Here is a 12,379-nt window from a genome sequence, read left to right on the forward strand (position 1 = left end):
AGCCCAGCCCACCCGGGCCCAGTGGGTCCAGACATGGCCCCCCAGCCCGCCCATGCCACCACCCCCTGCCCTGGCCCCCTTTCAAAAAATAGTCTGTGCATAGCCCGCACCCCTGTATAGCCCGCACCCTTGCATTTTTTTTTGTAAAATCGTGTATAACCCGCAGGATATATCCGCGAAAATACAGTACTTCTCTGCTACTGAAGGTTGCAGCTTGTGTCGATTCTCTTAACTGATTTCTTCAAGTGTCACTGAAGACCTCGCCCCTGGTTTTACAGATATTATGCAGGATGCATGCTGCCACTATGTAAGGGGTAATGTTATCAGCATCAACTTCTAGCCCATCTCCAATGGGGTTTAAAGCGCCCAAATGCACACTTTATGCTCATGTGGCACTTGCTTAGCTGCTTGTTGAACAGCAATCTGTGGGCACTCACTTGCTCTGCATACAGCTCCATGAGCCAGGGCAGGAGTGGGTAGGTCTGCATCAGTTAGTATTGGGGGGGAGGGGGGACACTGAAACACCCTGAATAACAACCTTCTCCTGTCCTGGGGGATATTGTCCCTTGTCCATCATCTCATGCGGGGTGAATTTTGAAACACACAAGCATTGTGGGTGCTTCCTGCCCATCCTGTGCAAATGTTTGTAAATCTGCCTCTGTGGTCCTTGACAGCTTGCAGAATCACAGAAGGAAATCCCTTTCTGTTTATGAATGAACGGTTATCCTGGGACCGGTTTAAGATGGGAATGTGCATGCTGTCAAGGACTCCCACGCAGTTAGGGAAGCGCATTTTGTGGTATCCTTCCACCACCTCGTGAGGGTTATTTAGGCATATGAATTGGTTTGCTGCCAGGTCCTGTAGCAGTTGCCAAACCTTGCTGACGGCCCTCCTGGCAGTGCAGGGAGCCATGCCAAAGAGATTTGCTACGTGGTGCAGGCTTGTTGGAGTGGCCAGTTTTATGATAGCCATGGCAACATGCTTCTCTGGGCTGATGGGCTTCCGCATGACAGTCCTCTGACACTGGATGTGTGGGTTCAGCAAGTTAACAATGTCTCTTTGCTCATTCTGAATGTTTCCAACCACTGGTCATCATTCTACGTTGACATGACTATTCTTTCCCAATAGTCCGAGCTGCTTTCATGTGCCCATATCTCACGAGGCTTGCCCTTAATGTATGGCCAGGAAGTAGCTATAGTCTTTGGCAACCATGCTTTCTGTTTGTTGCAATGCGAGAGCAGCTTCCCCATTTCAAATAACAGCATCCTTCTCATAGCAAACCTGCAAAGTTGGCTCTTCATGAGTTTTAAAATACTAGACAAGAAGTACATCAAGTTGCTGAATCCCATCAGTAGAACCATACATCTGCGATGTGAATGTTCGACAGCCTTCAAGATTAACCTCTGCTTTCTCCTTAGTCCCTCAGGATTTGAGGAAGACATTGTCTTTAGTGAAATTTTGGCCTTTGGAGTGACCTCTGTCTCAAATGTCTCCAAAAAGTCACTCTCATAGATTAGCATGAAACCACTCCTGTCATTTACATGTCTATAGCTACTGAAACCATGAGTTCCCTGCAACTGAAGGTTGCCTATATTTCTTGAAAAGAACTGAGATGTTACCACATACCAAAAATGGTAGCCTGTGTGCTTGAACACTCTTGAGCAAACTATACATATCCCATACATGAGAGAGATCTTCTGGATCCTCCCCCTGCTTCCCCTCACCCACTGTAAGAGTGAGCCTTGATCATCCTTGTGGAAAATGCTCAGAAAGGATTTGTTTTGGTCTGCATATATAAAGGAAATGAGTGTCATTGAGCCATTCAAACAGTTTCACGGTTTCTTGCCTGAAGTGATCACCCAACATTTTCAAGAATTTCCAGCACAATAGTTGTGTGAGTATGCTTCGGAATGCCATATGCTAGACTATCAAAATGAAGAACTGCCTAAAATGTCTGGAGATTGGACAAATCACACTTCTTTTATGCCTCTCTTGATAAAAGGTTCACACATCCCAGGTGCTCTGTCATACCCCAGAACAGGTCCTAGCAACAGGCACAGGCTGTAGCGTGTATCATTTGCTCTGATTTACATGTTGTTGGCCATGGAAGGGAGCAAGAAAAGTCAAATTTGGAAGACATGATGAATTCTTTGCAAGGACAGGGACCAAATTGGACTTATCCAGAAGTTGAGGGACTGATTGACATTTGGAGTGAAGGGAGCATAATGACACAACTGGGAAGCCTCAGGAATAAATCTGTTTACATCTCTATTTCTGATTAGAGCAACTAGGCATCAAACACGACTGGGAACTGTGTTGCAGTGAGATGAAGGCCTTAAAGTGTGCCTTCCATTTGTGTAAAGGACAATAATTCTAGGTCTGGTGCCTCATGTAGAATGATTTCATTTTGCCAGGCATTTTATGAGCATTCGTGGTCATCTGGCCAGGTGCCAAGGGATTGGAAACTGGCTAATGTGGTCCCAATTTTCAAGAAAGGGAGAAAGGAGGACCCAAGTAACTATAGGCCTGTAAGCCTCACCTTGGTGCTTGGGAAGATCTTGGAGAGAATCATCAAGGAGCACATCTGTGGGGGGCCTGCAGGGGAGATCATGCTCAGGGGCAATTAGCATGAGTTCATCAAAGGCAGGTCCTGTCTGACCAACCTGATTGCCTTTTATGACCAAGTAACTAAATCCTTGGATGATGGTGTCACCATGGACGTAGTCTTTCTAGACTTTAAGAAGGTCTTTAACACTGTCTCTCACCCAATCCTCACCAATAAATTAAGCGACTGTGGCATTGATGCCTACACAGTTGGATGGGTAAAAAATTGGCTGATGGGGCGCACCCAGAGTAGTGGTGGACAGGTTGTACTCAACCTGGTGAGATGTGAGCAGTGGGATACCCCAGGGCTCAGTCCTCGGGCCCGCATTGTTTAACATCTTCATCAGCGACTTGGACGAGGGGGTGGAAAGCATGCTGTCCAAGTTTGCTGATGACACTAAGATGTGGGGTGAGGTGGACACACTTGAAGGGAGAGAGAGGCTGCAACTAGATTTAGACAGACTACAAAAGTGGGCAGACGAGAATAGGATGGGGTTCAGCGTAGACAAATGCAGGGTGCTGCGCCTTGGGAGAAGGAATCCACAGCATACATACAGGCTGGGGAGTTCCCTTCTTGAAAGCACAGAGGCGGAAAGGGATCTGGGAGTATCCAAAGGTGCATTTGAAGCCAGTCCAGAGAGGTGATACTCCCCCTCTATGTGACTTTGGTTAGGCCGCAGTTGGAGTACTGCGTCCAGTACTGGGCGCCGCACTTCAAAAGGGATGTGGCCAGCCTGGAGAGGGTTCAGAGGAGGGCCACCCGCTTGGTGAGAGGGCAGCAGGACAGGCCCTATGAGGAGAGACTGAGGGACCTGAACCTGTTCAGCCTCAGCAAGAGGAGGCTGAGGGGGGACCTGGTGGCTGCCTACAAGCTCATCAAGGGGGATCAACAGCAAATAGGCAGAGCTCTTTTCTCCCCAGCACCACCTGGGGTGACGAGGAACAATGGTCATAAGCTGATGGAGAATAGGTTTAGGTTAGAGGTGAGAAGGCAATATTTTACAGTTAGGGTGGCCAAAATCTGGAACCGACTTCCCAGGGAAGTGGTTCTCACCCTTACCTTTGGCAAATTCAAGAGGAGGTTGGACGATCACCTGTCTGGGGTCTTGTGAACCCAGCATTCATTCCTGCCTGTGGCAGGGGGTCAGGCTAGATGATCTGTTCAGGTCCCTCCTGACCTTAGCTACTATGATACTATGATACCACAAGCTGTCTATCATCCTTAAAAGAGATGCTTCAGAGTCTTGTGTGACTGAGTTTGGGACAAGAGGTATGCATCATGAGGAACCAAAAACTCCTCAGTGCAAAAGTACTTGTCAAGCCACAGCTACTTTTCAAGCTCCATGCAATCAGCCTCCTCCTCAAGAACAGAATCAGTCACAGATCAACAACCTCACTTAGGGCTGCTCAAGAGATCTCTTCAGCATGCAACCAGAAATGAGCTCCCCCTCTACTCTAGTGAACTCATGCGTTTTGGTACCAGACACCCATGAGGCTCAACAGGCAAAAGTACTTGTCAAGCCACAGCTACTTTTCAAGCTCCATGCAATCAGCCTCCTCCTCAAGAACAGAATCAGTCACAGATCAACAACCTCACTTAGGGCTGCTCAAGAGATCTCTTCAGCATGCAACCAGAAATGAGCTCCCCCTCTACTCTAGTGAACTCATGCGTTTTGGTACCAGACACCCATGAGGCTCAACAGATATGTGAAAGAAATAACTCTCCTGTTCATGATGAGGAACAGGACTCTGACTCAACTGTCCCTATGTTGCAGGACTCATCAGGTTCTAAAGGGAGTACTGTGTCAGGGAGGCAGCTGCAGAGTCCCGAGACGGAGACTCTGCTATCCTCATGAACGGTGACTTGTAAGTAACAGTACTGGTAATAGTAGTTGTAATAGTAAGGGCTTTGCTTAATGCTCATAGCAAGAGTTTTGTATGCTGACTCCATAGTAGGCCAGTATTATACCACGTAGCTTTTTGCTCTGTCAGAGTGACCGAACCATGAACCTAGATAGTAGAAAGTTGTAATACAGTGGAATGTGGTAAACACCAAGTGTGTTGGATCACAACTCATCCCCAAATTCTTAGCTTGAGATAACCAAATCCCTAGTTTGAGATAACGTTATTTACTCCAGACTATATAACCTGTACATTCTTAAGTTACGGGTAGTTCCTCAAACTCTGGCAAGAATCCTGACTTGCGCAGAGCCAGGCACAGGCTATCGCATCCCCGGGATTGAGACACTCCAGGGCCAGGGGAACTATACGGGGTGGCGGCTGCTGCCTAGAGCCGATGTGAAGTGATCATCCTCTCTGCTCTGTCCTATTGCCTGCCTCTGCGAGTATCCTTAAATAAAGCTTTGCAAGGGTGAGAACAACCGTGAGTACGTCCTCTATTCAAGCGCGGGGAATGTTCTGAGCCCAGTAGTTCATTCTAAGACAGTAGTGTTCTGGATTTTTGGTTTTACAGATTCACACATAAGTTTGGGGTGGGAGAACAGAGGGAGAACATGGTGCTGCCCCCTGTGGTAGGCACTGTGCCTGGGCACTCTGCATGTGCCTGTGGGGCTGTAGCTGCTTCCAGGGGGAGTGGAGCTTCAGGCTTCACCCCCAGTGAAGCCGCTGCAGCAGAGGCTGGCTGCCACAGCCACCTGTGGAGGTAGCTGATTTTTGGTGCAGGGAGGGTGTGCAGTTGGGTGTGTGTGTGGGTGTGTGTGTGTGTGTTGGGGGGGGAGGGATGCAGATCTTGCTTCAACGCACACTCTGGGAAGCAGGGTGTATGCTGTGGTGCTGGGACAAATATTTTTGAGGTATAGCCTTAAGAAGATGGTTGGGTGAGAGATAGTAGGCTGTCAGTGGTAATTCTTGAAGTGGCAGTCCTGTTAAAATAATTTAAGAATGACTCACTGTTCTTTACAAATGTTCAATATTACCCAAAGAACTGATGAGAGCTTTCTTTGTCTGTGGACAGGCACTTCTTCATTTTCATCTTCAAGAGTAGCTGCTAATGCTCAACAACAATGTAATTATCAAAAAAGTAATCAAGAAGCTAAGGAAAGTATTTTTCATCTACTGACAGATGCATCTGAAAACATACATCCAGTGCAGAAGTGACATTCAAATTGAAAGATGTGTTCAATGTGTTAAAGCGTAATGAAGAAGCCAATGTGGAAGTTATGAAATGCACTAGTAATGACATGGTACAATGTTTTAAGGAATTCAATCAGGAGGTTGATCTCATTTTGAGGGAGGATCAAAGGTTCAGACAGGAATTTCTAACAGAGTTTCATGAATGCTGAGGTACTGGTAGCAGCAGTGAGAGTAGCTGTAGCAGGGCACTAAGGTGCCTGCTGCTGAGAGAGCCAGAATAGCTGCTCAGGTGCCGGTTGCCAGGACGACCAGAGGGAGCCAGTGTCCCCCCACCTGCTAGCGGTCAGCTGACCAGAAGGGGAGGGCCTGGCTCCCATTTAAACACCAGAACTGAGGCCAAGGGGGCAGTTCCCTGCCAGCAGTTAAGGAGTTCTCTCATGGAAGGGAGGAGTAGCTTGAATGCAGGAGCAGCGTCTAACCCTGCTGCGGGATGACATACCCCTGGTAGGCTTGAGCGGGGTTATAGCTGGGTGGCTTAAGTTTTTGTGTTATAGCCCAGGGGCTTGTGTTTGTGTTGCTGTTTGTTACCCATGGTTTGGGTGAGGCTATTAAGGGTTGGAGGAGGCCTCATTGTAGGGACCCACTCTGGAGTGGGATCCCCAGCACCAGTGAGGGCACAGCTTTTGGGATGACCTTTAAAAGGCCAGGGAGGCCTGGAGCACCTGGGGGGGTGCTGGTGTGTGTGTGCTTTTTCTGTTGTTTGGACAGGTGGAGTTGCACCCGGGTTTTGAACTTGTGACCCCTTTGACTGTGGGCCAGCACGTGTGCCTCTGGGCCAGGGGTGTCATGCCTTAGAAAGGAGCTAGAAAAGAGGCCAAGAGCCTCCAGACACTGGAAGGAAGAGCTAGAGCCTCGGAGTCTAACCCTGTTTGGTGGGTTTGGATGGAGAGAAAGCTAGAGAGAAAAGGGGTCAGAACCTTATAGGAGAGACCCCAACATACCCAATATAATCAGCAGTCTCCTGCTCGCATACTAATTCCATCAAGACGTGGCAGGAGAGATTAGAGTGGGACAGCAGGGGGCCAAGAGGACTCCAAGGGCACCCCACTTAAGGAGCAGATGACCTGGAAGATGGTGCTGGGGAGGGTGACCTGTCACAGTAGCCCACCCAAAAAAACTTTTCAATCTCTTGCAAGGGAGATCTGTGCCTCCTGTAGCCACAAGAGGAGAGCCCCAAGGTGCTTTAGGGATGATGATGAGGAAGATCCTGATGTGACCTGGGGAGGGTGCAGGAGGGGGGCATCTTGTGGGGGAGCATGTTCTTGTGACAAGAGTTTTCTATCACCCCCCTAGGATTGGTGTGCTTCTCCCTCCCTCATGTACTGCCAACCCAGTATTCGCAGAGCAGATTGCATTTCAGTTTACTGGGGGTTGGGTTGGGGGCTGTGTGAACCAGGTTAGGTCCACAATCTCTCTCTTCTCTGTACCTACTTCAAGAATTTTTTTCAAAATTTCTGATAGAAATAAAGTATTGCAAAAGGACTTTGAAATGTATCCTGTATTTTTATTTTCCATACAAGAGGCTAGGTGAAAATCTTTTGTGACACTGGATGGGGTGATACAGGGAGGCACCTGGTAAGATGAATCCCAAAGCTGGTGACAACCAGCATGGGGCCAGCATGACCAAGGCGACTGTCCTGTGGCTGAGGGCACGTATCAAGTAGATCACCAGCCATTAGCCCTTTACAAAAGCATTGGAGGAAACACTCTACATAATGTAGCATAAATTAGGTATGGGGCACAGCAGGAAGACGACCAGCTGCAAGATGCCTTTGCACTACACAAATGTGCCAACCTTCTCATCAGGCAGGGCAGCCACTTGGGGTAATTCCCTAGCCACTCCATGGGTAATATGGATAATCACCCTTGCAAAATGTAGTGCACACTACTGTGTACATGCTGTTCCACAACCACCTTCTCAGCATGGGACCAGTGGGAATGCTGTGGGCACCTGTGCTTTGGGGGCAAAGGACAGTCCAGGACAGTGGTAAGTTGGCTGATGGTGGGGTAGCTTGCAAAAGGACAGTGATTTGGAGTTGAATTTTTGGAATGGGGTAAGTGCTCAATGTCATATCCCATGACAGCTCTTTGAAGGCCTGACAGCAGAGATGCAGCTACACAGACAGGAGGACTGGTATTAATGGCGATACAGATCCATTACTTGGGTATGTAGATAATGGAAAGAATTGTTAAAATACAGTTATGTTCTATGATAAGAAAGTACAAGTACTTGGATTCTCATATTTAGCAACCAGAGACACTTCTCATAGTACACATTTCAAAATATTTTTGGCAGGAGTGAAACCTGGCAGAGGAGCATGATGAGGGAGAGAGAAGAAAATTCTTCTTGCTTGCTTGTAGGGCTGTGTGAAGCTTTGGGTGGTGATTCGATTTGGAGGAGAAGTGGCCCGATTTGGTGGCCGAATCTCCAAATCTGAATTGAATCAGGGGACCAATAAAAAGGTCTGAATCGATTCAAACTCTCCAAATCTGCCATGAGCCCCCTGACCCCTCCCTTGCTCTTCCAGCCCCCACCCTACCATGGCTGCCCCGCCTGCCCCAGCTCTGGCCCTTTAAGAGGAAAAAAAAACTGAGGAAAAACCCCGGGACTTAGCACTCCTGAAGCAGCTCAGGGCCTCGGGGAGCTTGTGGAAGAGCCCCCCATGTGGTGCAGGGCAGTGGGGGGCAGCAGGGATCACCCTCTGCTGGGCAGGAACCGGTGAATCTGGGGGTTTGGGGTTTTTTTTTCTTAAAGGGCCAGGAGCTGGGGTGGACGGGGCAGCCATGTGGGGGTTAGGGGAGGGAGCAGGGCTGGTGAAGAGCCCCCCGCACAGTGTGGGGCAGTGAGGATTGCCCCCTGCCTGGCCACACCTGATGAGTTGGGGCTTTTTTTTTTTTCAAAGTGCTGGGAGCTGGGGTGGGCAGGGCAACCATTGCCGGGCTGGGAGAGCAGGTGGGGGATGGGCCTGGCCTGGGTGATTCAGAGATTCGGCAGCAGTCAAATCTCCAAATCAAATTCAGCCAAATCAATTTGGGACAATGATTGGAATCACTTAATCGAATCACTGTCCCCCCCAAATTGGCCAAATCTGCATCCAAAGTGAATACTAGCCTTTTGCACAGGCCTACTTGTTTTCTTTCTTTCTTTCAAAATGGCCCCTAACAGGTGTGTTTTGTTCTGAGCTCTGAAAGCTTCTCCTTCTCTTGTTTTGTTCCCCCCCAACAGTCTGACCCCTTTTCCATTATAGTCCCCCACTTTTCTTTACTTTTCCCTGACTTTTTCCCCCCCTTTTCCTTGCAGCCACCCTCTGCCCCTCCCCTCCCCCTCCCTCAGGTTGTTTTTTGTTTTCCCTCCTTCTCCTTGAAGCTTTCTGCTGCTTATTGTTTTCCCTTCCCTTCCCTGCTACACTGATTCATACCTTCCAGGGTCAGAAGGGACCTCAGTGGACCATCTAGTCCAACCCCCTGCCCCTGACAGGCAAGAAAAGGGTCACCAAACCTGAGATCATGTAATCCCAGCCAGGTGCCTGTCCAGTCTCCTCTTGAAGCCCCCCAAGAATGGGGTGAGCACAATCTCCCTTGAAAGCCCATTCCAGATCCTGGCAACCCTGACCATGAATTTTTTTCTAATGTCCAGTCTAAACCTACTCTCCAATAGCTTATGGTCATTGTTCCTTGTTATTCCAGGGGGCACCCTGGTAAACAGATCATCGCCTACTTCGTGTTGCTCCCTGCTTATGAATTTGTATGCCGCCACAAGTTTCCCTCTCAACCTTCTCTTGGAGAGGCTGAAGAGGTTAAGGTCCCTTAGCCTTTCCTCATAGGGCCTTCCCTGCAGGCCTTCAGTCAGGCGAGTGGCTCTTCTTTGGACCGTCTCCAGGTTGTCCACATCCCACTTGAACTGCGGCGTCCAGAACTGGACACAGTACCCCAGCTGCGGTCTGACCAGTGGCACATAGCGAGCGAGAATCACCTCCCTGGACCTGTTTGTGAAGCACCTACGAATGCATGACAAGGTGTGATTGGCTCTGCCGACTACTTCATCACATTGACGACTCATGTTCATCCTGGAGTCAACAATGACTCCAAGATCTCTTTCTGCCTCAGTGGTGCTGAGAAGGTCACCCCCCAGCTTATAGGTATGATGACAGTTTTTCCTCCCTAGGTGCAGCACCTTGCATTTGTCCTTATTGAATTGCGTCCTGTTATTCTCTGCCCACTTCCCCAACATGTCAAGGGCAGCCTGGATCTAGTTCCTCCTCTCCAGGGTGTTAGCTTCACCCCATATTTTAGTGTCATCCATGAATTTGGACAGGGTGCTTCCCACCCCCTCATCCAGATCACTGATGAAGATGCTGAATGGCACTGGCCCCAGAACTGAGCCCTGAGGGACTCCACTGCACACATCTTTCCAGGTTGACACTGACCCATCCACCACCCCTGAGCCAGTTTGCTACCCATTCTACATATAATCTTGCTTACCTTTCTCCTCTCCCCTGGGGGTTTGTTTGTTTGTTTCCAGCTTCTTTGTTCCCTGCCGGCAGAGGGCTGCCCACCTGCCATCCCTCTGGTTCCTTGCAGGGTTAACCGTTTTTTTTTTTTTTGCTGAAATGGCTGAAGGCAGTTCCCAGCGCTTCACTGCTGGGGCTTCAGCCCCTCTGGACTGGAGCTTTGGTCTCTGGCTTCATGCTCCTCCCTCCATTGGTGTGGAGGAGTGTGCTGCTGCTGTGAGGCACTCATAGGCTGCAAGCATGTCCTCTATGCTGCCTGGGTGAGTTCAGTCCCCATCATCTTCCTCAGCTCCCCTGCTTTAGTGCATGAGGTTGTGGTAGCAGGTATGTCTGGGGGGGGTTTTTTCCTTGCCGCACCCCCAGACACACCAGCTGTTCATGTGGTAGCCTCACTAGACACACCAGCTGTTCATGTGGTAGCCTCAAACATGCCTCCATTTCTCTCAGACAATGACCTCACTAACCACCTGTGCCCTTATGGCATGGTTACAGGGCCAGCCCATAGACTGCTGCTTGGCAGCAAGATCTCTGAACTCCAGCATGCCCTAGCCTTTAAAAGCCAGCTGTTTATGATTCCCCAACAGAGAGGGTCAGGGTTTGCCCCAGTCCATGTCCTTCCTGTTTGACAGGCAGCGTTACGAGGTCTACCTCACCACTGGCGAAAGCTTATGCTTTTGGTGTAGCAGCAAGTCCCACCTGGCTATCCAGTGCCTGAAGAAACTGGATGCAGCGAATCCACCTGCGGCTGCACCTGATGGTGGTTCATCTGGCTCTGGTGCGGCAGCCCCATTGGGTGGTGCAGAAGGGCCTTCTTCCCAGTCACTCCCCACTTCATCAGAGTCAGCTAGCTCTGTGGCGGTGGACCTGGTCCCCTCCTTTTTCTCCCCGCTCAGGGGAGGATTTAGCCCCTCCTGCTGGGAAGGGCAGGTCCCAGAAAAAAAGGGGTCTTTTGAAAAAGGCCTCATTATACCCTCAAGACCTCCCCACCACTTCAAGGGAATGTTGCTCCCACAGGGCATGATGCTAAGGATCTTGGTGAGGGGACAAGTGCTCCTCCTGAGGCTTGGCGGCTCTCAGTGCCTGACATATACTGTTCCTCCTCCTCGGGGTCGAATTTTGATTCTGCCTCTGAGGATGAGTAAACAGAAGTCCTGTTTCAGGAGGTGGTGTCCTCTGATTCAGCTAAGGTGACCCCCTCAATAGGGAGCATTCCCACCCTGGAGGCAGAACCTGTTCCTGCTTCTGAGGAACCTCCCTGTGTCAGTTACTTAGTTGAAAGCCTTATTGAGTTTCTAGACCAGACAACTCAGGCCTAGCTCTGAAAAGTGGTTTGTACAAACAAACAAGCACCTAACCTCATCAACAGAACTGAAGCCAACTTCCTACAGCTCAAAACACAAAACCTGCCAACTATCTCCAGCACCCCCACAAACTGCACACCAGAATCTATCAAAGACATCAAAACCCAACTACCTATGGGGGCACATTCCTCACCAAAAAAACACTCTGCCTCCAGTCTCTCAGGCCTGATCTTGAGAGGAAACAAGTTACAATGCAAACCACTTTTCAGAGCTGGGCCTATGAACTGCACTTCATCAGCCTCCTAGGTAGTAGGTACAGAAACTCATGGACTCAGTATACACAGTGGAGTTCTGGCACACTGCAACCTGCCAGACATCTGACACCCCAGGCACCTCTGCACTTTTACCTGTGCTGCTACATCCCCCTTTCCCCCCTACCCCCCACCCCAGACTGTCCCTCACCCCCTGATGCCTTCCTTTCCATTTTCACTGACTGCCTTTCTTGCCAGCATTGCCTGCCAGGCCATGTTGGCACCTCTGGCTTCTTTACTATTCCTTCCATCCAGGACCAACTGCAGGTACTTCCTCAAAGGGGTTTTCAACCCTAAAGCTGGCATCTCGGGCAGCTAAGCTGAGCTCACTGTGAGCCTCACAACTGCACTGCAACCAGCAACCATCAGGCCTGTCAAAGACATGACAGGTCTGGGCGTTCCCCAGCCAGGAATTTGTGCATACATGCATTAGCTGGACATTATGGTGCCTTCCCCCACCTTTCACAAGGGGATCTTTGGTCCTGGCATTTATGCGGCT

Source organism: Alligator sinensis, unplaced genomic scaffold (genome assembly GCF_000455745.1).
Source record: "Alligator sinensis unplaced genomic scaffold, ASM45574v1 scaffold81_3, whole genome shotgun sequence".
NCBI lineage: Eukaryota > Metazoa > Chordata > Crocodylia > Alligatoridae > Alligator > Alligator sinensis.